The sequence below is a fragment of the Alligator mississippiensis genome, chromosome 10, assembly GCF_030867095.1.
Source record: "Alligator mississippiensis isolate rAllMis1 chromosome 10, rAllMis1, whole genome shotgun sequence".
NCBI lineage: Eukaryota > Metazoa > Chordata > Crocodylia > Alligatoridae > Alligator > Alligator mississippiensis.
The window spans coordinates 20,968,941-20,989,745 of NC_081833.1; the positions used below are offsets into that span (position 1 = coordinate 20,968,941).

The window sequence follows — 20,805 nt, forward strand, 5'->3', positions numbered from 1 at the left end:
GCCGACCTACAGGGGCACGGAATGAGCAGCTGCATCCGCCTCTCAGTGCGCATGCGCTCTCAGCCGAACGGGTTCCGCCCTGTGATTGACCTTGAACCGTCGGGCCGCGCTCGCTGTACTGCGTAGGCGCCAATGCGCTGACGTTCTTTAGTCACGTGGCTCCCCTTGCGGCTTGCCTGATGGGGAATCCGCCGCCATTTTGGGCGTCGAGCGACTCCCGACTCTTTCTTGTCCCGCCCCTCCCCTCCCCTCCCTCCCGGAGGAATTACCTCCAGCCCGCGGGCCTTCCACACGTTGCGCATGCGCAGTCGGGGAGGGAAAGGTGGGGTGGGTAAACCCTTGCCTGCTCGGTGGGGCACCGGCCTTGGGGAGAGCCGGGATCAGCCCTGGTGGTCTTGACTGTCTTTCTTTCTGGCAACGCAGATTGTGACGCTTGTGCAGTGCGAGTCTGCCCAGTGCTGCCCTGCACTGGGATTTGCCTTCAGGGCTGCCCTGGCCTGTGAAGGATTCTCTCTCTGTCTGTGACCATCAGAGCAGCAGGCTCCTGTGCCTGAAACAAGCCTACCGTCCCTAGGGATGTGCTTCTGCATGGCGAGATGTTTCTGATAGTACAAAGTGGTGAAAAGATCTTGAAAATCCATCTTCTGCTGCTCCTACTGTGAAGAGGGAGAGGCGCACTTGTCCTCAGAGAGCCACGGGACTTGGAACCGAGTGGTGGCTTTTGTGACATTTTCTACTGACTATTTTAAAATATTTAGCTCATAGCAATTGAAACATGTCAAGTGCCTGTACCTGCAGCATTTCAGTCATTAATGTATCACGTAGATGACTGGAGAGTCCATGTTTTTTTCATGTAGACTGTGTGAGTTGCACATTCTGATATCTGTTTCATGACTTGAAAATGTTATGTATATAGATGCAGGGCTAAATCATGATTTTTTTGCTACAGAAGGGCAGATCCTAAGAAGCATCACTGAAGTCAGCAGAGTCAGTTCAGGTTACACTGCTGTGAATAAGAGCAGAATCTGAACAATAGGGTGCAAATGTCTACTTAAGCTCCCTCAGCACATTTTTTAAAAAGCATGTAGCTCAGCATTGTGGAGTAGTTTGACTAAAAGTGCAAATGATTCTGGAATAGAGAAATGATGAGACCAAATTACTGTAGGGAGATTTTGATGCTGTATAGCTTTTTATCTTGCTGGCTGGTTTTTAGAATTAAATTTAGAAAAAAAAATCTTTCTTCTCCGCGTTTTGCACAAAGTCAGTTTTCATTTAAGTGAATTCATCTTCAGTGAACTTGGCCCCTAAAAAGTGTAATGTGCTTTGCGAGCACAGGTGTTGGGTTCTCTTTTTTACCAACTTTTTATTGGAATCTAACTATTGCTCATGTGATCTTTACGAGAAGCCATGTAAAAAGAGAGTGTAAATTTTTAAGACTCATCACTTCTTCAGTACACCAAGAGGCCCCTGTGCCAAGGAGAGAGACAGAAGACAACAGGGAGAATAGAGAGACTGGGGAGTGCAAGTTAAGGACAGCTGCAAGATTTGAACTGTGCATTGTGGAGAAGGAACCAGAATTTCCTGGGAAGACACGTTCAGTTCCAGAGAGGGAACAAAGCAATGCTGCTGTCCACTGAAGAAAGTGTCTGTGCAAGGAGCTGTAGAAGGTACACCTCATCTGTATAGTGAAATTTCCTGAATTGGAATTACATTATTATACTCTTGTGCTCTGGTTGTGTTATAAGACCTACACTTCATTTCAATTTCATGTACCATGGTTTGATCATTTCTACATAGGCAAGACCAAGCATGTTGTAGTGTGATTCAGTCCCTGTTGTGTTGTAGCGTAATCACCTGAAATGATAGGGGCCTGCCCTTGATCCAGTGCAAGTAAAAGGTGTGTGACAGGATGGTGCCTGAGGTCCACTGTAGTGCTCCCTAGTGGCTGCCCTGATCCTGCGCAGTTCCCACTCCAGCTTGCCAGGATCTCATCTTGCTTCATTACCTGCTTCATCTTGGTATTAAAAAGTAATGATGGGAGGCTAGCTTTGGAGTGTGGTGGGCACAGGGTGCACTCTTGCTCTTTCTGTGCTCACCTTGCCTGCATAAGGGCCAAATGTGTAGCTTCCTTCCACCCCTATAGGCACAGCCATGCCTTGCAGATGTTACTTTGTCTATAGTCTGTTCCTTGTGAAGAGGCCACAGACCTTTTGGCTTTAGTCCCTATTTTCTCTGGCTGCAGGCATCCAACCTTGACCCACTGCTTTGGGCCCAGATTTCTCAGCCTCAGCCCTTGCTGGGTATCTAGTCTCCGGACCCCTTGGCCCTGTCTTAACACCTAGTCTCAGCCCCCCTGGTGTCCCTGAGCAGGGCCAAGGCTGCTCTCGCTCTGTCCAGTGCCCCCTGGCATGCTGGCCCCAGGGCGATGTTGGGTGCCCCTGCAACAGCCCTGTGGCTTCCTTTTCACCTCTTACAGCCACCCCCAGTCCACCAGTGGTACAGCAAACACAGACATGTATTAACACAACTAAAACATGCACATACTGCCTTCACTAAGCTCACCTCCCATAAACTAACTCCCAGGGCTAGGCCTATTCTCACCCTTATGGGTAGCCTCTGTTCCCTTGGGCTCTGCTTCCTGCAGTAAGCTCCTCTCCCTGCAGCCCACAGGGCCTGACTGCCCCTTCTGGCTCCAGGACTGGGCTTATGTGACTAGGAAGCCCCCCACCTCCCAAACAGAAAAAAGGTTGGGTTTTTTTCATTTTGTTAAGGATCAGCCTGTGTTCCTGTTGCTCCTATGCTCCCTGGTGCGCATTCCCTCTGCCAAGACCAGCTGCTTCAATTCCTTATCCCATCCCAAATGTCTGTCACAATCTTCCTCTTTTGGATGCTGTTTGTCTGGTCTCCTGTCTTCATGTGAACTCCAGCAAAGTCCCTAGCCTTGGCTTGGAGCTAACACCCAATGGCTCTGAGGAAGGCTTAAAAACACCCTGACATACATGGCAGAAAAGGGGGCTGGAGCAACCATCAAAGCCCAGAAGCATGAGAAATACCCGTAAGTAGAACATAGGCACAGCTACACCCAAATCATTCCTAACCAGTGGCTGGCCAACCTCTTTTTGAACACCTGCAGTGATGGAGAGTCCACAACTTCCCTAGGCAGTCTGTTTTACTGCCTCTGTATTCTAACAGTGAGACAGTGGAATTGCTCTATTATTTTTCTGTAGTCAAAAAGTGAGTGAAAGCTAAGAGTGGGCATTCTCTGGGAGGTGCCTTGAGTCTATAATGGCTGAGAATCATTGACTTATATTCTCTAGTCTTAACATGTGTGTCCTTTGTGTTGCCCTTTGGAAGTGCCTAACTTCCTGCTGATTCCCTAAGCAACCTAACCCTGCTGCTTTGAATCATCTTTCTAGGGCCAGGTGCTTACTTTTCAGATGTTCTGAGACAAAAGTTGGAGGTATCTGTGGAACGAAGGTGGATGGTGTCCTTTCACCACTATTCAGCAAAGCACTTGAACATGTGCATAAATGTTTTGCTGAATGGGGATGATGCACTTAAGTTTTTGGATGAATTGGGGTGTAGTTTTCAGGTTCTGTGTATATGCTATTTGGAGTTCAGCATTTGATAGACTTGCAGAATCAGATCCTAGGAAGAGAATTTAATGTACAGTTTTCCCTATAAATAGAAATGACTTATTCTGTGGTATTATTTAAATGAGAAAAGCAAAATTAGGTGCTGTACTGTAAAACAAAATACAATGCCACTTGCATAACAGGTTTCATATAAATAAATATATTTCCTATTTACAGCAAAGAGAAGAAAAAAAATAAGCAAGTAACAGACATCAGCCATTTTCAACCATGCCCTGGTTCCAAACACAGCCAGTCAAGAGCAAACTTACGAGCAGAGTAAACAGAAAAGAAGGCTTAGCATCTCTAACAAGCTGCTCCATCAGGACCACAAAAGAAGCAGAAGGTGGGAATATTTACAGTAGCTATACACAGTGCCAGGTTGATGGGGGGTGGGGGAGGGATGCCGGCTGGGTGCTTCAGAGTTCTTATCGTGCAAGGTGACTTTAAGTATTGCTACAAGAAGGATGAGCGGGGGGAGCACAAATGCAAGCATTGGCCCCCCGGGTGCCAGAGACCTGCAGTATGTCACTGCTCATACAAGCCAAAGTTGGAGTACCTTTATGTTCTTGGTAGAATCCTGAATAATTTCATCACAAATACAATCATATATAAACGTGCTCATATTTCAGCAGTGTGTTTTGATACTGATTAGAGTGACATCTAAGATTGAGGTCATGCCTCCTCTTTTAAAAAGAGACAGATGCTTTTCTATTTCTTAGATGATTTATCACAAAAACTAGGCCTAAGAGGCAGATGCTGCTTTTCCATGTCCCTCTTGCAACACACTGGGCATGTCTATACGTTCATTAATGCGCTGTAATTACTGCGCATTAAGTTTAGTACCTGTAACAACAGGTACTAAGTTAGTGCACTGTAATCAGCGCTACTGTGCAGTAGCACTAGCCATTGATGACGTGTAGGGAGTGCATGTGGGTGCATGTGCACCCCCTGAGATTGGCGGTGCACCCCCTGAAAGAAGCACTGCCGGCAGCGCTTCTGGGTGGTTGCTGCTTGTCACACCCCTGTTGTCGCCTGCAGGAGCTCCCTGCTCTCTGCCCCCACTGCTGCCACCCCAGCCTCCAGGGGCATGCATCGTTCATGGCACTGGCACACGTTTTTAGGTGATGCTAATACGCAGTAGATTAATTCTACTGTGCTTCTGTTATCTTGTGTAGATGCACCCACTGTGTTTCTTTTTAGTTTATTAGTTTAGGTTTTTTTAATGTGATAAAATTTTTTCTAATGCTTTTGTTGATGCACAGAAGCAATTGGCAACAAAGGAGCTTGGCACTTTGTTAATAGAATGTAATAGTTCACATATAACCACCAATGATTATTTGACACTTGTAGGGTGGCCTACGTGAAATGTTGGTCAGGTTTCAATTCACAATTTATGGTACAGGTGCCCATATCACAAAAACGACACTGTTCTTTGACCTGTTAATGCCTGGCATCATTAGTAATCTTAACAGACTAAGGGCAACATTCTGTTTCTCTTTACACACCTAAATGGCATATATACAGGTATTGTTGGTACTTACACACTGTTGGCAATTTACCTTTGCCTGGATAAACTTGTTAACTGCATATAAGGCCAGGTAAATCCCACAGTTTTAGTCACAGAAGAACCATGATTAGCAGGTATCAGAAGCTAGAGAAGAACCCTCCCACCTTTTAGCCCAGTAGTCTTAATACAGTAATTAATACACTTGCCCAAGGAGCAAAGAATGCATGTTTTTTGCCTGCCCTCACCCAGTGAGGATTGAATTTAACATATACTTGCTTTTTAGTAAGGTAGCCTAATCAGTTTGCCATGGGGTAGCTTAGGTGTTGCCCAGGCCTAATTCCAGCCATACTCTTGAAGCTGGCCTGATGGAAAGCCTAGAGAAGCAGCTATATGAGGCCAAAAGGAAAAGTGTGAACCAGAGGGTTTGGACTTACTGATTTGGATGCATCCCTGAAAGGGAGAGGGCTCTGAGTTCTAGTCTAGATCTTTCCTCCTGTTGGGGCAGGCGCTTTCTCAGTTCTGTCTCCATTTTATCCGGTAAATGTTAAATGCAAGGTACAGTGGGGCAGTTTCAAGGGGAGACCTAGAGAAGGGGCTGGGCAGATCAGTCAAAGTGGAAGGGTGGAAGTTGTTTTAGCTTAATAGTTAGCCAGCCTCAAGTGCTTGGCCTCCATTCCTGGCCCTGCCACTTACCGTGTAACCTCTGATCAAGATTGTTGGCATCTCTGTCCACTGCTGGAGCTTGGCTCAGCCCTGAAACTAAGTCATATTTGTGGCCTTGATGCTAGGCAACATTGTATATCATAATGGCCTCTGTGGACTTTTGTAAGGGTGCAGTGTGTCAGAATATTACAAACACCTACTGCTGTCTGTACAGTACTAAGACACCATCCTCTTCTGACCAGTATCAGTGTGTGCCTCACATGGAGGGTGTTTTTGCAGTGCAGACAGCTCTTTGCCTGGCATGGATACACACCTTATGTTAGGAGATATCCCCTGGATGAAATTCACTGGTGCAAAAGTGCTGTAGAACAACTAAGATTTTGGCCACTATGGCTTCATTTCCTTGAATCTGACTCCACTGACACTGAATCACAGTTTTAAAACTGGAGTAATGCAGAGGTTAATTGGGACTTCTCTTGGTACAACTGGGATGATAACACTTACTCACATTTGTTAGGGGTGCTGGGAGACTACGAATCTAAGAATCTGGTTCGCTTTTCTATACTTCTGTAACTCAGGAGCACATCCTCCACTCAAGTCACTGGAGACCAATCAGTGTAAAACCTCTTGTAAGGGACAAAAGGATCTGGACCCATCATAGAATCATAGAAGTAGGGTCGGAAGGGACCTTGTAGATCTTCAAGTCCGACCCCCTGCCTGGGCAGGAGGGAAACTGGGCTCAAATGACCCCAGCCAGGTAGGCATCGAGCCTCTTCTTAAAGACCCCCAGGGTAGGAGCCAGCACCACTTCCCTTGGAAGTTGGTTTCAGATCCTAGCTGCCCTAACTGTGAAGTAGTTCTTATGGATGTCTAATTTAAACCTACTCTCCAACAACTTGTGGCCATTATTCCTTGTTATCCCGGGGGGCGCTAGGGGAAACAAGGTCTCCCCCAAACCCTTCTGGCCCCCCCTTGTGAGTTTATAGATGGTCACCAGGTCCCCCCTCAGCCTTCTCTTGTGAAGGCTGAACAGGTTCAGGTCCCGTAGCCTCTCATTGTAGGGTCTGCCCTGTTATCCCCGGATCATGCGGGTGGCCCTCCTCTGGACCCTCTCAATGTTGTCCACATCCCTCTTGAAGTGGGGTGCCCAGAACTGGATACAGTACTCCAGCTGTGGCCTGACCAGTGTCACGTAGAGGGGGAGGATCACCTCCTTGGCCCTACTTGAGATGCACCTGTGGATGCATGATAAGGTCTGGTTAGCCCTGGGACCGTGACCTCGCATTGTCAGCCCATGTTCATCTTGGAGTCAATAATGACTCCAAGATCCCTTTCTACCTCCGTGATCTCAAGAAGGGAGTTTCCCATCTTATAAGTGTGCTGCTGGTTACTACTGCCCAAGTAGTAGTATCAGTATTGAAACGCATCCTGTTTTTGTTAGCCCACCCCTGCAACCTATCCAGGTCTTTCTGCAGTCTTTCCCTCCCTACTAGCATGCCCACCTCACCCCAAATTTTGGTATCATCAGCAAATTTCTGATACAGAAATTGAACAGTGTGGGCCAAGGACCGAGCCCTGGGGGACTCCGCTGCCCACTTCCCTCCAGGTCAAATATGACCCGTCCACCACCACCCTCTGAGTACAACCCTTCAGCCAATTTGCAATCCATCTGACTGTGTAGGCATCGATGCCACAGTCGCCTAGTTTTTTAATGAGGATGGAGTGGTCGGCAGTGTCAAAGGCCTTGCTGAAGTCCAGAAAGACTACAGCCACGGCGACACCTGCATCCAATGCTTTTGTGATCTGATCGTAAAAGGCAATCAGCTTGGTCTGACATGACCTGCCCCTAATGAAACCATGCTGGTTGCCCTTGAGCATCATCCCCGTCCTAGCTTTTGAATAGAATTTTGAAGATGCATTTGGATAAAAGGCACTGTAACTGTGCAGGGACTTACAAACATTATCAACATTGTGACTACCTGACAACTCAGCAAGAGAGCCTAACTTTCTGATAAAGATACAGGGCAGAGTATAAGATGACAAGAGATCTCATGTAAGTATATCACCTTCGGAAATCTACTAAAGCCAGTGTTTTGAAAGGTCTCAATACTAATAAATGAGGCCAGTTTTTTAAAGAGCGCGGTGAATGCCAAAGTTTTAAATTATGGCTCTGTGTGTTGCAATGGGACGTGCTGGTTGCCGAGTACTTTGAAAATCTGGCTTCAGTTGTGGTTATTGAAAACTTGAAACTGGCCTTGAGCTCTTGATAATCTGGCCTTCAGTATCTCAGTGTAGCTATTCAAAGCTTGAGTAATTCAGAATCAAAGGGCACTTTTGAAAATGTGGGCTTTGACCTTTCATTGGCTTATTTTTCCTTTTGTTAAAGTGGGAATAATACCCACTTTATGTAATGCTTACCTGTTGTGATGCGAGAACATATTAAACCTCAAATAAACACTTACAATCTTCAAATGAACACTGTCCAAGTCATGTATCAGAGTGCAATACTTCAATGTTCCACAGGATGGCAAACTGGGCATTCAGTGGGAAGTAAAGCTCTCCATTTACATGGGGTTTGGAAACTCTTAAGCACATTCATAAATGGTATTGTGGGATTTTCAAAGTGCAGTCTCAGCTTTGTGCATTTCAAGTCTGGGAGGGCCTGAACAGACCTCTAAGCAGCAGTATTTCCAGTGTCATATATGGGAGTTGTTATCCCTTACAAGTGCAGAGACAGTGATTATGCCTGTGCCTCACTTCACAGAGTTTCAGAGGGACTCTTCATCTTCTCCCTGAAGCCTGGAAAACAGACTGTTCAGAAATCAATACCATCTCCAAATCCTTTGTGCCCCTTTTCACCAGGGCATTGTCTGCTTTAGATGTTAAGGAGGCAGGGAAAAAGGGGGCGTGCAGAAAGCCATTGTCCCTTCTCTCAGGAATGATCTAGAAGTACTATGCAAATCTTCATTTGAAGACCCTGGGAACTGGGGGAGGGGTTTAGCTGCAAACTCAGGAGGAGGGGAACTCTGTGTCCCTGGTCACACACTCCTGTCCAGTGCAAGTAGCTAGGAGGGGATTTTTGAACTGGCAGAAGAAACATTTTGTGCTTTCTGCACAGATGGACGGGTTTGTACTCATCCCCACATGTAATCAGCCTGTGTTTTTGTAAATTCTTACATGAGAATCTGCAGGGTTAGAGCATCCAAGTGATATATCAGGTTATTAAATCAGCACTCCTCACTGCCCCTGCCCACTCTCCAGTCCTCTTGCACCTTGTATAGACTGGGCTGCACTTGAAAATTTCCTACCATGCACTGGTGCAATTCAACTGGTGCTAGTAATAGTGGAAGTGCTGGCATACACTGCTTGCCAGCATTCATACGCTACTTTGTAGACATAGCCTCAATGAGCTAATGATTCATCTGTTCGGGGGTAATGAAGGAAAACAATTCCCTAGTTCTCAAATTATCACATTGTAACCAACTGTTAAAAAGCCCTCTTATCAGGGGTGAAGAGGTACAACCCAGTACCTGCTTTATGAAACCCTACAGTCTGCCCTGCCTTGGCTCAGAGTCTGTGTCACCTGTTTTGTATTAAGACCAGGTCACACTAGTTGCCAGTTTCCTGGAAACTGTTGGGTCCTTCTTAGGCCTCACAAAAAGGGAAATATCCTCATTGCACAGACAGAGAGGGGGTTGGGGGATGGAGCGTGCCAGTTCAAATCTAGGCAGACAAGGTTCCTTGGGTAAATTTGATATCTTTTATTAGACCAACCCAAATGGTTGGAGAATAGTTATTAAGCAAGCTTTCAGGTTCAAAAACCCTTCGTCAGGCTAAGGAAGTTTCAGCAGTTGGTGTGTGCTCTTCCTGGATGGAATGAAAAGTAAACAAGCCAGTTCAAATCTAGGCATTTTCACAAACAAGATTCAATGCAGGCAGCCACAGACACTCTTTTCTGTCTGTTTTTCTGGCCCTCCTTTTCCCTTCCTAAATTGGCAACTGCCTTATCATTTATTTTCTGCACTTTTTTAAATCAACAAACTGCAAACATTGCTTTCAAGCAAGGCTAGATCTGTAAAAATCAGCCCTATTCTCTCTCCAGGACCTCGGGAGGAGCCTTTACTTCTTAGAAATGATTTAGGCACATAGGTTTACTCACTCTCATAGGTGGATGCATCATCAAGCCTCATTCTCCACTTCCACTGCAAAACTTTACCGTTTTGTTATGCTGATGTTTACCACTACTCTGCATAGGTATAAGTGAGTATGTTGCCCATATATTTTCTCCCATGCATATATATTTGGGCCTAGATTCTGGTTTAGGTTTATATCAGTATAAACTCCATTGAGTTTAGATAATTTTTTCTGCACTTCTACGGATGTATGCAAGGACCAGAATGTAACCTATTTGTGCTCTCTCACTTATGCTCCCAATCCCAAACTCTTTCATATGTTCACACTCATATCCATGTCCTCTGTTTTCCACACACACTAGCCAGACACCAACACATGAATACATGCTTTGCCTGCATGGGCACTGGCTCTTTACATACACAAACACACACATTCTCATGCATACATGCAGTCACCCCCTTTCTCACACATAGGCATTTACACACATACACAGACTTTTTTAAAAGCTCTTGTTTTCAGAAAGGTTTTATTTATAGGTTCTGCCTCTTGTGAATGTGAAAGGGAGAAAGCCCCTCATAGGGTTCCTTTCATGTGTAAATCAGCTTGGGCTGGGAGCACTGGGGTCACTGAGAGGAGGATTTCACTCTTAATTACTCTGAGAGAAAGCAGGCAGGAGGCTTTCTCAAACTAATAGGGTTGTTCTCTGCGAGGAAAAGCAGCTTGAGACACCCAAGTCTGTCTTGTATCAGAACCTCTGCAGGCTGTTTCTGCGGAGGCTACCTCTTCCTCCTCCTGGAAAGGTGTTGCATGTATGGCAAACCAACTAGAGTTGAACAAGCAATAAGCTGCTGGACTGGGTTCCTCCCAGGTCACACTCATTCTCCCAAGAAGAGCATGTGCTCTTTTGGGGACCACAGGATAGGTCAGCTGAGATAGTCTGATTTACTGATTTTTATACTGGCTTTGGTTTAAAAGTCAGGTGAACTTGGGTCCCATACACTTGCTGGATTGACTGTACATATCTGTGTCCTTTCACCAGAAGATTCAAAGCACTTTGCAAATGTTAAAGTGTAATTATCAGAATGCTTTGGATGTGCTCAATTTATCCTGTCTATTTTGCAGAAGGAGAATGAGGGCACAGAGGGGCTACATAACAATTTCAAAGTAACAGAACAAGTCAGACCACAGAATGGAACCTTAGTTCCACTATCTAGTCCCTCACCCCGCTCACTAGAAAGAACTGACTTTACCATTACTGAGAGAAGCAACGTTAGTGAGGTGAAATACTATCTCTTATTGGACCAGCTTACATAGTTGGATTCCGAAGTATCCCCTCCGAGTTGTATAGGGGGTTTTGAGTTGCCCGTGCGGTTAGAGGGTTGAAGATGGAAAGCCTTCTTACGATGATGTTCTGTTTCCTGCATAAGATTAGGAAGTAGATGTCATAATTAGTTTGGTTTTCTGTTTTCTTGGTTTGAATTTTCCTTTTAAAACAGTGAATTTTGATGTCTTCCATGTTGGCAGAGTGTCACCGTTTTACTTGTGATAGTTCAGGGATATGAAAGAAGTAATATGTATTAAAGCAAAAACTTTTATTGGACCACAAAGTTCACATTATTGGAACAAATGATAAAAGGTTTTACCGGATTTTGGGGGTTTGGTCCTTAAACTTTTTTTATATGATTATCCTATTGAATTAAAAAGGTCTGTTTGTAAGAGTAGGACAGAGGTGCCCTTCACTTTGAAAAGTTGTTAAAATCAGCTATTTTCCCCAGAAAACAGATTTATTATGTCACCACTGGGTCAGTAACTGTAATGAATCCTGGAGGTCAGCTTTCTTGTAAGAAAATCCAGAGGCTAGATCATCTCAGCAGTTGTACTTGCACAATTCCCTATAAAGTCAGTAGGCTCTCCTTGCACCTTGTAAATCCCTTTGCTGGTATCTCTAAAAATGAAGCCAGTCAGTAGTAAAATATTACCTTTCTGCATCACTTTTCCTTGGAGAGTCTTAAAGTTTGTTAGAAGCATTAATGAAGTAAGTCTCATCACTCCCCTCCACGTATCATGCTCATCTTCATTTCACAGGCAAGGGACCAAGGCAGAAAACCCATGTGGAGCCAGAAATAGAGCCTTGGAATAGAATAGCTCTCCTGCCCCCTAGTCCTATGCCTCAACCACATGGCACACTTTCTCAGCTGCTTATTGATTTGGGGTGCAGCTGCAGAACAGAGTTTTCAGCAGTTGCAAGAGAGACATTCACACTGTTGTGCAGCTCAAAAAATCCCAAACATATTTTGACTTCTGCCATCTGATGGTTATTTCTCAGTATAGCCACTTTTTCCTCTGCCTTTCTGAATGAAAAATTAACATTTTGAGGGCTGAAAATTAACCCCTCCCAGAATATTCATGTAGCAGCCCCAGCAAAGCCCTTGTAGAGTAGAGATGAAATTGCATTAGCAAAGGCTGACTGGAAGAGCTGGGCTGTTGTTTTGCCTCAGAGCACCTGTTTGAGGAAGCAGTCATAGCCAGCAGTAGTGATGGGAGCCATCAGCAGATGAGGTCAACAATCTGAAGTGTCTGAAGAGGTCAGAGAGAAATGAATGGGTCATTTCTCTTGCAAATGAAGAGCTGCAGGCTGGAGCAGCCTTAGCAGAGCCCAGCATGTGGGCACTGGAAGTTCCTTTTATGAGCTGATGGAAATGAGAGCTGAAAGGACTTTCCTCATGGAGTTATGTCACTGCCTTTGTTATCCTACCAGCCACAGCTGTCATTGAGGATGTAATATGGAATGGGAGTTCTCCTGGCTGGCTAGCCAAGCACAGTCAAGGGAAAGAAGGGTTTAAAACTACACAGAAAACATCTGGCTTTGTGGTGTCCTTCATTGCAGTTCTACATGGAGTATCTTGTCATTATGTTGTAGAATTAACTTATTTCTGACACTGTTTTAGATTACCTTTCACCTACCCTGCATTCAAGGGTGTATAAAGTGTAGGACTTAAGTGAAAATAACATACATAATAAGGGGAATAAGGATCAACAGGCTTGATTCTATTCTTGACTCTGTTGATAAATTGCATGTGACCTTGCGCAAGTCATATAAGCACTTTGTCCTAGTATCCCTATAAATACAATGGGAATAATAGTACTCCATTCTCTTTTCTAAAGCATTTTGAGAATGTTAGGTGACACTTCCTGTGCAGAGTATGACTATTAGACAGATATTTAAGGCAGTCTGTTTGTGTCCAAGTGTTTTTTTTTCCTAGATTCCTCCAGGAGTTCCTGGCTCGAAACAATTTTATCCTGTATGAGCACCTTCACTATCATATGCTCCTTCTGCTTCTTTAGCAATCGTAATGGAACTGGTTTTGGTTTGTGATATCCCTGAGGAAGGTTGGGATATCACAAAAAAACTTGAGGGAATCAACAGGGGTTTCAAACACTAAGAAAAACGAGTTAAAAGAGACCCAGGACCCAGTTTTGTATGATTTACCATTTACCTGCAGGCACTGAAAAGGGGAGGGAAGGGTAGAAACAGCTCCCAAGGAAACCCTTGGTATAACAACATTTCTCTTTGTGGTGTAAGGCTGTGGAGACAACTCTGCACTGCTACTTGCTGCTCATAGCCTCTAGCATAGAGACATATCAAAGCGTGGAGAAAGGAGGAAGGGCCAACATGAGAGTGAACTGTACTATAGGCATGTCAGGAAGCCAAAAGATGGAGTAGTCCCAAAATTATTCTAAGTTATACAACTTGAAAAGTCTCTGGCTAACTCCATAATCCAGCATGTGAAAGGGTGGCATAAAGTCATTTTAACCATCCCATCCTGAGCTTTGGTGAGCTCAGCTCACATTTGGAGCAAGAAAATGACACAGAGCTCTGCAACACCACACTGTACATCATTTATATTTGGGCAAAGGGGCATACAATCATAATGGAAGTATTTTACATTCACTTTGCAACTCTGCATCTGACTATGAGAGAGAGAAAGAGGAAAAGACACACACACAGAGTAACCCCATGGCAATTTAAGGAAGGAAATTAGAAAATAAGTTTAAAAGAAATTGGGATAAATTTTAGGTTTCATTTTTTAGTCTTGCCAAGGGTGACACCTTGTTTTTAATGGCTTATGTCTCCATTTTCTTTGAAATACCTCAAGAGGGCTGTCCATCCTTCTGAATCTGTTACAAGATATTTTAACTGCATGACACAGAGCAGAGCCACTATCATTACATTGCAGAAAGAAGACATATAATCACAGGACTTCTTCAGGAGCTTGAGTCTGTTCTTTGTTTCCTAGAAACACCAGCCTTATTTTTCTCACTTTATGTAACAGGAGCTCAACAGAAGAAACCTGGTGGTTGGTTCTTTCTGAAGACCTGGGGCAGTGCCCTGTTAAGTTAAGGATGGGGTTAGCAGTGAGGGCATGAATCCAGGCAGTAATTTGACAGGAGTGCAGTCTCTGGGAATTGTAGAATTTTGCTGAGTTTGAGGAGCAAGCCTATCTCTTGTGCATGCAAGTTTGCCTGCCTGCCTGGCATTAAGATTTAACTGAGACATAAATTAAGCTGGCAAACCACCAGTGCATGGGGGTCAATGGGCTAAAAGTACTTTGGAGTTTGTAATAGCTTTTTATTGTAAAGAATTAGCTGCTGATCTCTAGTATATAATTAGTTATTACATGGAAATATGGAATGTGGTGTATGGATTTCAGGCAGGGAACAGGTTAAAATTTTCTGCAAAGCATTGTGTTACACGCAGTCTTTGGTTAAAAGGAGGTCTTACTAGGGAAAGCACTGTTATTGTGAACCAGCGTGTGTATTTGTGCATGTATGATGATCTGAAAAACTTTGCTTCGGATCGTTTAAGTGTCACCAATTTGCAACATCACAGTTACAGATACTACTGCTAGATGCCTGGCAGCCACATTCTACAGTGAATGTGCATTGAGGGTCCTTGGCTTTGCCAAGTCACACTGCTGATATCCTCTTCTTCACCAGAAGTCTCCACATCTTCAACAACCACATGTACTTCTGCATTTTCCTTCCTGAGGTAGCTGCAACCTTAGGACTGGAAGTGTTTCTGTTTCCTTCATCCCTTGTTTTGCAGCTCAGAGACTTGGTAATTTTCTTGGTTTTTTGTGTTGCTTTCCACAGTATTTAAACTGTAGTATGATGGCTTTGTTCTTAGTATGGATATATGAACAGTTTACCATGGGATAAAAACAGATGGGGCTTCACTGCACATCAGTAGCTCTGCAGTCACTGTCCCGGAAATGCTCTTAACTCTGTGATAAGTGGAAGATAAACTGCAGTAAGTTTCTCCCTTTAACTGAGGACTAAGCTAAAACAGTTCAGCTTGCACTTACGTGAGGTAAGAGTAGTGACCAGGGTTCCTGATGTGTGATAATGTGCCGATCCCTTTTAACCCAGAGAAAATTGTTCATAAGTTCAGACCCAAAGTTACTTTAGGGAAGATTGTGGAAGAGAGAAAAGGTAGTTAGGCCCCTAGCTCCTATTGACTTCCAAGTCTAAGCTTTTATTTTTCAGTGCATCTACCTGTCTCTCATTCCTCTGAAAATCTCTAAAGTTCCTAGAATGGTATGGGATATCAATTAAATTTGTGCCCCCAAGCCCATTCTTGGTCACTTTTTAAAATTAGCCTCTCTGAAATTCTCTTTTCCTTAGGTTGCTTATTAGTGAAGTGTATTGGGACCTTAGAGTGAAAGACACAATGTACTGTTACTGCATGTGCTTCCATCATGTTTATATTTCAAACATGAAAAACTAAGAAAATCAAATGTAAAACCAGAGCAGTTTCCTTGTTCTCCTCAGTCTCTGTTTGGGATAAGCTTACTGGCAGTTTGGTAGTGTAGACTTTGTAGTGTAGACAAGTCCTAAGAGGTGTATCTGTGTCAATCCAACTGTGAGCATCTCTTGGATTACTTGCCCCAGGCCATTTCCTTTCTTTTCTGTCTCTCTCTGATTTTTCCGGTTGTAACTCACTAAAATATTCACCTTCACTTGCCCATTCCCAAAGGGTTGCTTTTACCCCTGTTGACTGTACAAGTTCCTTTTTTCTTGGTTGGTTCTGACCTACTACCTGGGTTTTGTAACCCAAGGATATTTTCTCTCTTGTGTAGGAAATAGTGGCTTGGACTACCCTGCATGTCTCAAAGCAAAAGAGGTAGGATGAAGCCAGAGTTGCATGATAATGGATGTGCCCAGATAGGTAAGAGTATGTCAGTGTGTATGTTATCAACCCTTTGCATTGCACTGTAGCTTGGCCATTGCACCTCACTGTTGAAATGTTACAGAGAAAATGAAGAGAAAACTGGCACAAATTAAGAGATTTTTTTAATTGTGCCATCCCCTATAGCACCCAGCCTTTCTGGGCTGTAGTCTGGATGGGTACTGCAGGGCGAGCCCATGAGCTAGATCCAGTGCACTGAATTGGGCCATGATCCTGTTCTAACACAGTCTCAGTGTGCATGTGCAATCCAGCACATAGCCCCAGCCTCGTGGGCCAGATCGGGCCCTGGCCCTGCATGTACTGAAATTGGGCCTCGGCCCTATGTGCACTAGAATCCATACTTGGCCCCGGCCCTGCATGTGCTGAATTCAGGCCCCAGCCCTGGATCAGGCACAACAAGTTGGCCCCACTGGCCCAACCTTGAGCGTGCTGTTCTGGCACGTGAGGCCATGTTATCTGTCTGTCAGCTTTGGAAATTTAGTGGCAGGGGAGTAGTGGTAGTGTTAATTGCCACCACTCCCCCACCACCAAACTTGCAGACCTGTGTGGAAGCCTTCAGGCCAGATGACATGGCTCCATGGGCCAGATTTAGCCTGTGGGCCAGAGGTTGAGCACCACTGTAATAGAGCAATTCTATATGTGAATTCTGAGTCAAATCTGCTGACCTTAGGAACAAAATAAGTGTTTTGCTATGTATTATTCCTGTTAACACAGCATAGCTATGACTGAGCAAGCTAGGTTCTGGCTTCTAGTGCAGAACCAGATTCTGTTCAGTTACAGCTGTGCAGGTGGCTTGCAGAAACAATCTTACTTCAGGTAATGCACAAGCCCCACCCAATTTGTTTATCAGATCCCAGGGGGAGTTTATAGGCTGCAGATTAGAAAAAAACAGTTTTACCTAAAAAATCTAGAGTCACTGAGGGGCAATAAACACAAAACCAAGCCATGCCATTTTTAAGTCTCCCTTTTCAGAGAAGTCCTACAAGTTTTCAACTGAAGGAGGAGCTAAAAAAATCACATCCCCCAGCATAAAAACGTTCCCTTTGAGCAGCAAAGTTTGTAGGTCTCATGGGATTTCATCATGAGTAGGTTCTGGTGTTCACCTGGCATTTGAATGAATAATTTCACACTACTTGAGCATGTTCTCATTCTTCCAGTTCAGGCTTAATGTTACAAAGCTAAACTGTAATTTTTCCAATGTGTCTGGCTGATGTGAGGGCATGCATTCAACTTGATGTCTATCTGTCTGTAACAGGATGGCTTCTGAATGCTATATGAGATCAACTTTAAAATGAAGAAAATGTTTCAGACACCAGTGACCAGAACCCTCTTGATTTGGGAAGGGGTCACCAAATCAGATATGCAGGATCAGAAAACTGAAAAGGGGAAAGAAAACACAGAACACATGGAGCATTTGCCATCTCTTTAGCACAGCTGCAAATTCAGGCACCTCTGCAGTTGTCTGTAGATCAAACAGCTTGTTGATGGCACCCATTAACACCTTCCCACATAACAATACACCACCAATATGGAAACACTGATTATTCAACATCAGCTGCTGTGGACAGGGCACTGTGTGAATGCCTGATGTAGTCTCCAGAACAACTTCCAACTCAGCCAAAGACAAAGGACACGCAGGGGCCAGAGGAAATGCTTCAAGGACACCCTCAAGGTGAACTTTAAGAAGTGTTGCACTGACACCAGAAATTGGGAAAAACTAGCCTGGGACAGGGCTACATGGTGACAAGTTGTGAGGGAAGGTACATCTAACTTTGAGGAAAACTGTCTCACCCTGGAGGCAAGAAAACAACAGAAATGTAAGGAAAGGAAACATGACTGAGAAATCTGTGGTCTGACCCTCCCTTTAGCCACCACCTGAAATGTTTTGCCAGAGAGTCTGTGGCTCTAGGATTGGCTTTCTTAGCTATCAGCAGACTCATTTACAGCAGTTTACCTGACCTGTAGGAGTGATCATCCTTGACCATGAGGGATCAATGCTGCTGCCGTGATCGTGAGGGGCCACTGCTGCCACTGCTGATCCCTGTCTCATCTCAGTCTTTTCTCCTGATAAGTGTGTGGACTCCCTTCATTACTTATCTCTAAGACAAATAATAATGGAGAAAAATGAAGAGTGGCATGCAGCCTCTAGCATGGTAGGACCAAGGTATAGGGGGAAGGGCAAGGCATGACACACAGAGCTCCCAATAGGAAGATTGACCTGGTAAGGGAAGTGTGCAGAGACAGGAGCCCCTAGTTCATGAAGTGAGCTTGGCCTATGGAAACTGCGAAGTATGGGAGTTTATACACATTCTCCGGGGGGGGCGGCTTTAATTGGAGCAGCTTCGAGAGCTGCTGTAATTAAGTGCTTGAAGCATCTCATGTGTCAGCATCCCTATGCTTAAAGATGGTGGCAGGGGTGCTTTAACTAAAGCTCATCAAGCAAGCTTTAGATAAAGTGCCCCTTGCAGCCATTTTTAAGCATGGGGATGCTGATACACAAGACACTGGAAGCTGCTGAAGAACGGTAATTGCCATGCTCCAGCAGACTTTAATCAAGTCTGCTCCAACACACTGTAATCACAGCACCTCAGAGCAGCCTCGCTGTTCGTGTATAGACACTCTGTGCGACTTGCTTGTGACAGAAATCAATGACCTGTAGTGGGTAGTGGGCTGTCCTAGTAAATGGGAACTCTAGGGGCTATGTTAGTTAACTCCAATTAACCGTTCATCCTGGAAAAGCTGCTGGGGGGGGGGGGGGGAGGTGTTATATAAATTAGGCCCACCCCACACCAGGATGAGAAGGAAACAGTAATTTCTAGAAAGTGTATGCTGTTGGCTTTTGAAGGGCAGAGTGATAGAAGTTGAAAGCATAGAGACTGAGAAGCCACTCAGACAGGCTAGAGCAGAGCCCAGGAGTAGGGTGGAACTGTCTGTCGTAGAAAGTGACATGTCCTGAGAAAAATAAATACTGAAGCAGGAAGAGTTTGGCCCAGTACTTCTCAACCCATTCAGACTTGGGGCATCCTTGGAAAATGTCAGTGCTGATTTGACTACAGAAAAATAATAGAGCAAGTCTTCTGTTGCAAAGAACTCAGGTTTGCATACTAACAGTACTGATACTGCATGGCACACTTAAAAGGATCCCACAGTACCTTGATTGAGAGTCACTGGTTTAAGCACAGGCAGGGGCCTTCATTCTGTTAAAGACTTCAACTTTGGTTCCTGAAAGGGGAAACTATTTTAATTGCCTCTAAGAAACAAAGAACATGTAAGACAGGGGTGTCAAACTCACCTCAGATGCTGGACCAGTTCTAAACCATGGGTTTCCTTCCAGGCTGGATCTGTGGGGCCATGGTGGGTGTAATGGTGGTAGTAAGGGTCCATAGGCAGAGGCAGGGGATCTGGGATTGGGTGACGGTGCTGGTTAGGTGATGGCCAGGGGCAGTGCCTGTGGGTGGTCACCGCCCCATGGTTGGTGCTCCACGCTTACCACCACTGTGCTCCCGCCGCCGCCAGTGCAGCCATGCCCCCACAGCTGCTGGGGGCACGTGTTGTTCATGGTGATGGCAGATGTCCCTCCTCCCCTGTCTTCTGTTTCTGTGGTTGTCAGGTTGTCCTGGCCCACAAAGCAATAGCACAGGGATAGGCAACCCCTGGCATGCATGCCAATTATTAGTATGCGGAGACATTTTCCCTGGCATTTAAAAAAAAAATTTAAGTGGCTGTTCTGGGCTCTCCAGAGTAGCCACAAGTCCCAGTGCCACGGCAGGTACCAGGGGCAGTCAGGAGAACACAGGCAGGGACACTGTCTGCATTCTGCTGACGCTACCCCCTGTCCCCGGGCTGCACCCTTCAGTCTGGCCCAGCCCCTGGAGGGGAGGTGTGGGTGGGCTGGGCTAGGTTCCAGGCAGGTACTGCACAGGGCCACTGTGCTGGAGGCTTCCAGTGGGTGAGTAAGCCCAGGGCTTGGGGAGATGGATGCCCTGTCCCACCTGGGAATGGGCAGAACTGGGGTGATGAGTGCTGGGGCTGGGTGCTTGGGGCATGGTCTGTTTAGCATAGAGAGAAGCAGGCATGGGGACAGGTGCTGTGGGCAGGCCAGACTCGCTAACCCCTTGGGAAGGTGGGGGCCAGATAGGAACCAGGGCTGCCCTGGGGCTCCATGGACTCAGGCTGTGGTGGGTAGGCAGGCAGAGGCACCCAGCAGCACCTGAGGTGGGGTGGGGCCTGGCCTAGCATGAGTAGCTCTGCAGGGATGGGGTGCAGCCATCCTGTCTGTAAAGAGACACTGGCTGACCAGGGCAGGACACAGGGCTCGGGGACAGGGCCCAGGCTGGAGCAGGTGCCATGCAGGGCTGATGCACTGCAGGGTCCCAGCTGGCTTTGTCCCGAGCACCACAGGCAGCAGCTGTTCCTAGGGCCCAGGAGGCTTCTGCAACCCAGCCCTTGCACTGGGGGCGGCCCTGCCACACTAGCTCTGTGCCCAGCATGCAGGGAGGCTGAGCCAAGATCTGGGAGTCCCCTGACGTGGCATCTTGCTCCAGTCAGGCAGTGTCCCCTCGCGGGCAGGGCAGCTGCATCCCATCCCTGTGGATCTGCATGGGCCTGCCTGTGGC

The 20,805-nt window shown here is 45.6% G+C and overlaps 1 long non-coding RNA gene across 1 annotated transcript; it reads left to right on the forward strand.

Annotated features, from left to right (window-relative positions):
• Positions 1-80: 80 nt before the first annotated feature.
• On the forward strand, positions 81-18,949 carry LOC109284665 (uncharacterized). The gene is made up of 4 exons (XR_002092206.2): positions 81-1,667; positions 3,813-3,978; positions 16,080-16,168; positions 17,445-18,949. It is a non-coding gene; the product is annotated as an uncharacterized LOC109284665 (long non-coding RNA).
• Positions 18,950-20,805: the final 1,856 nt, after the last annotated feature.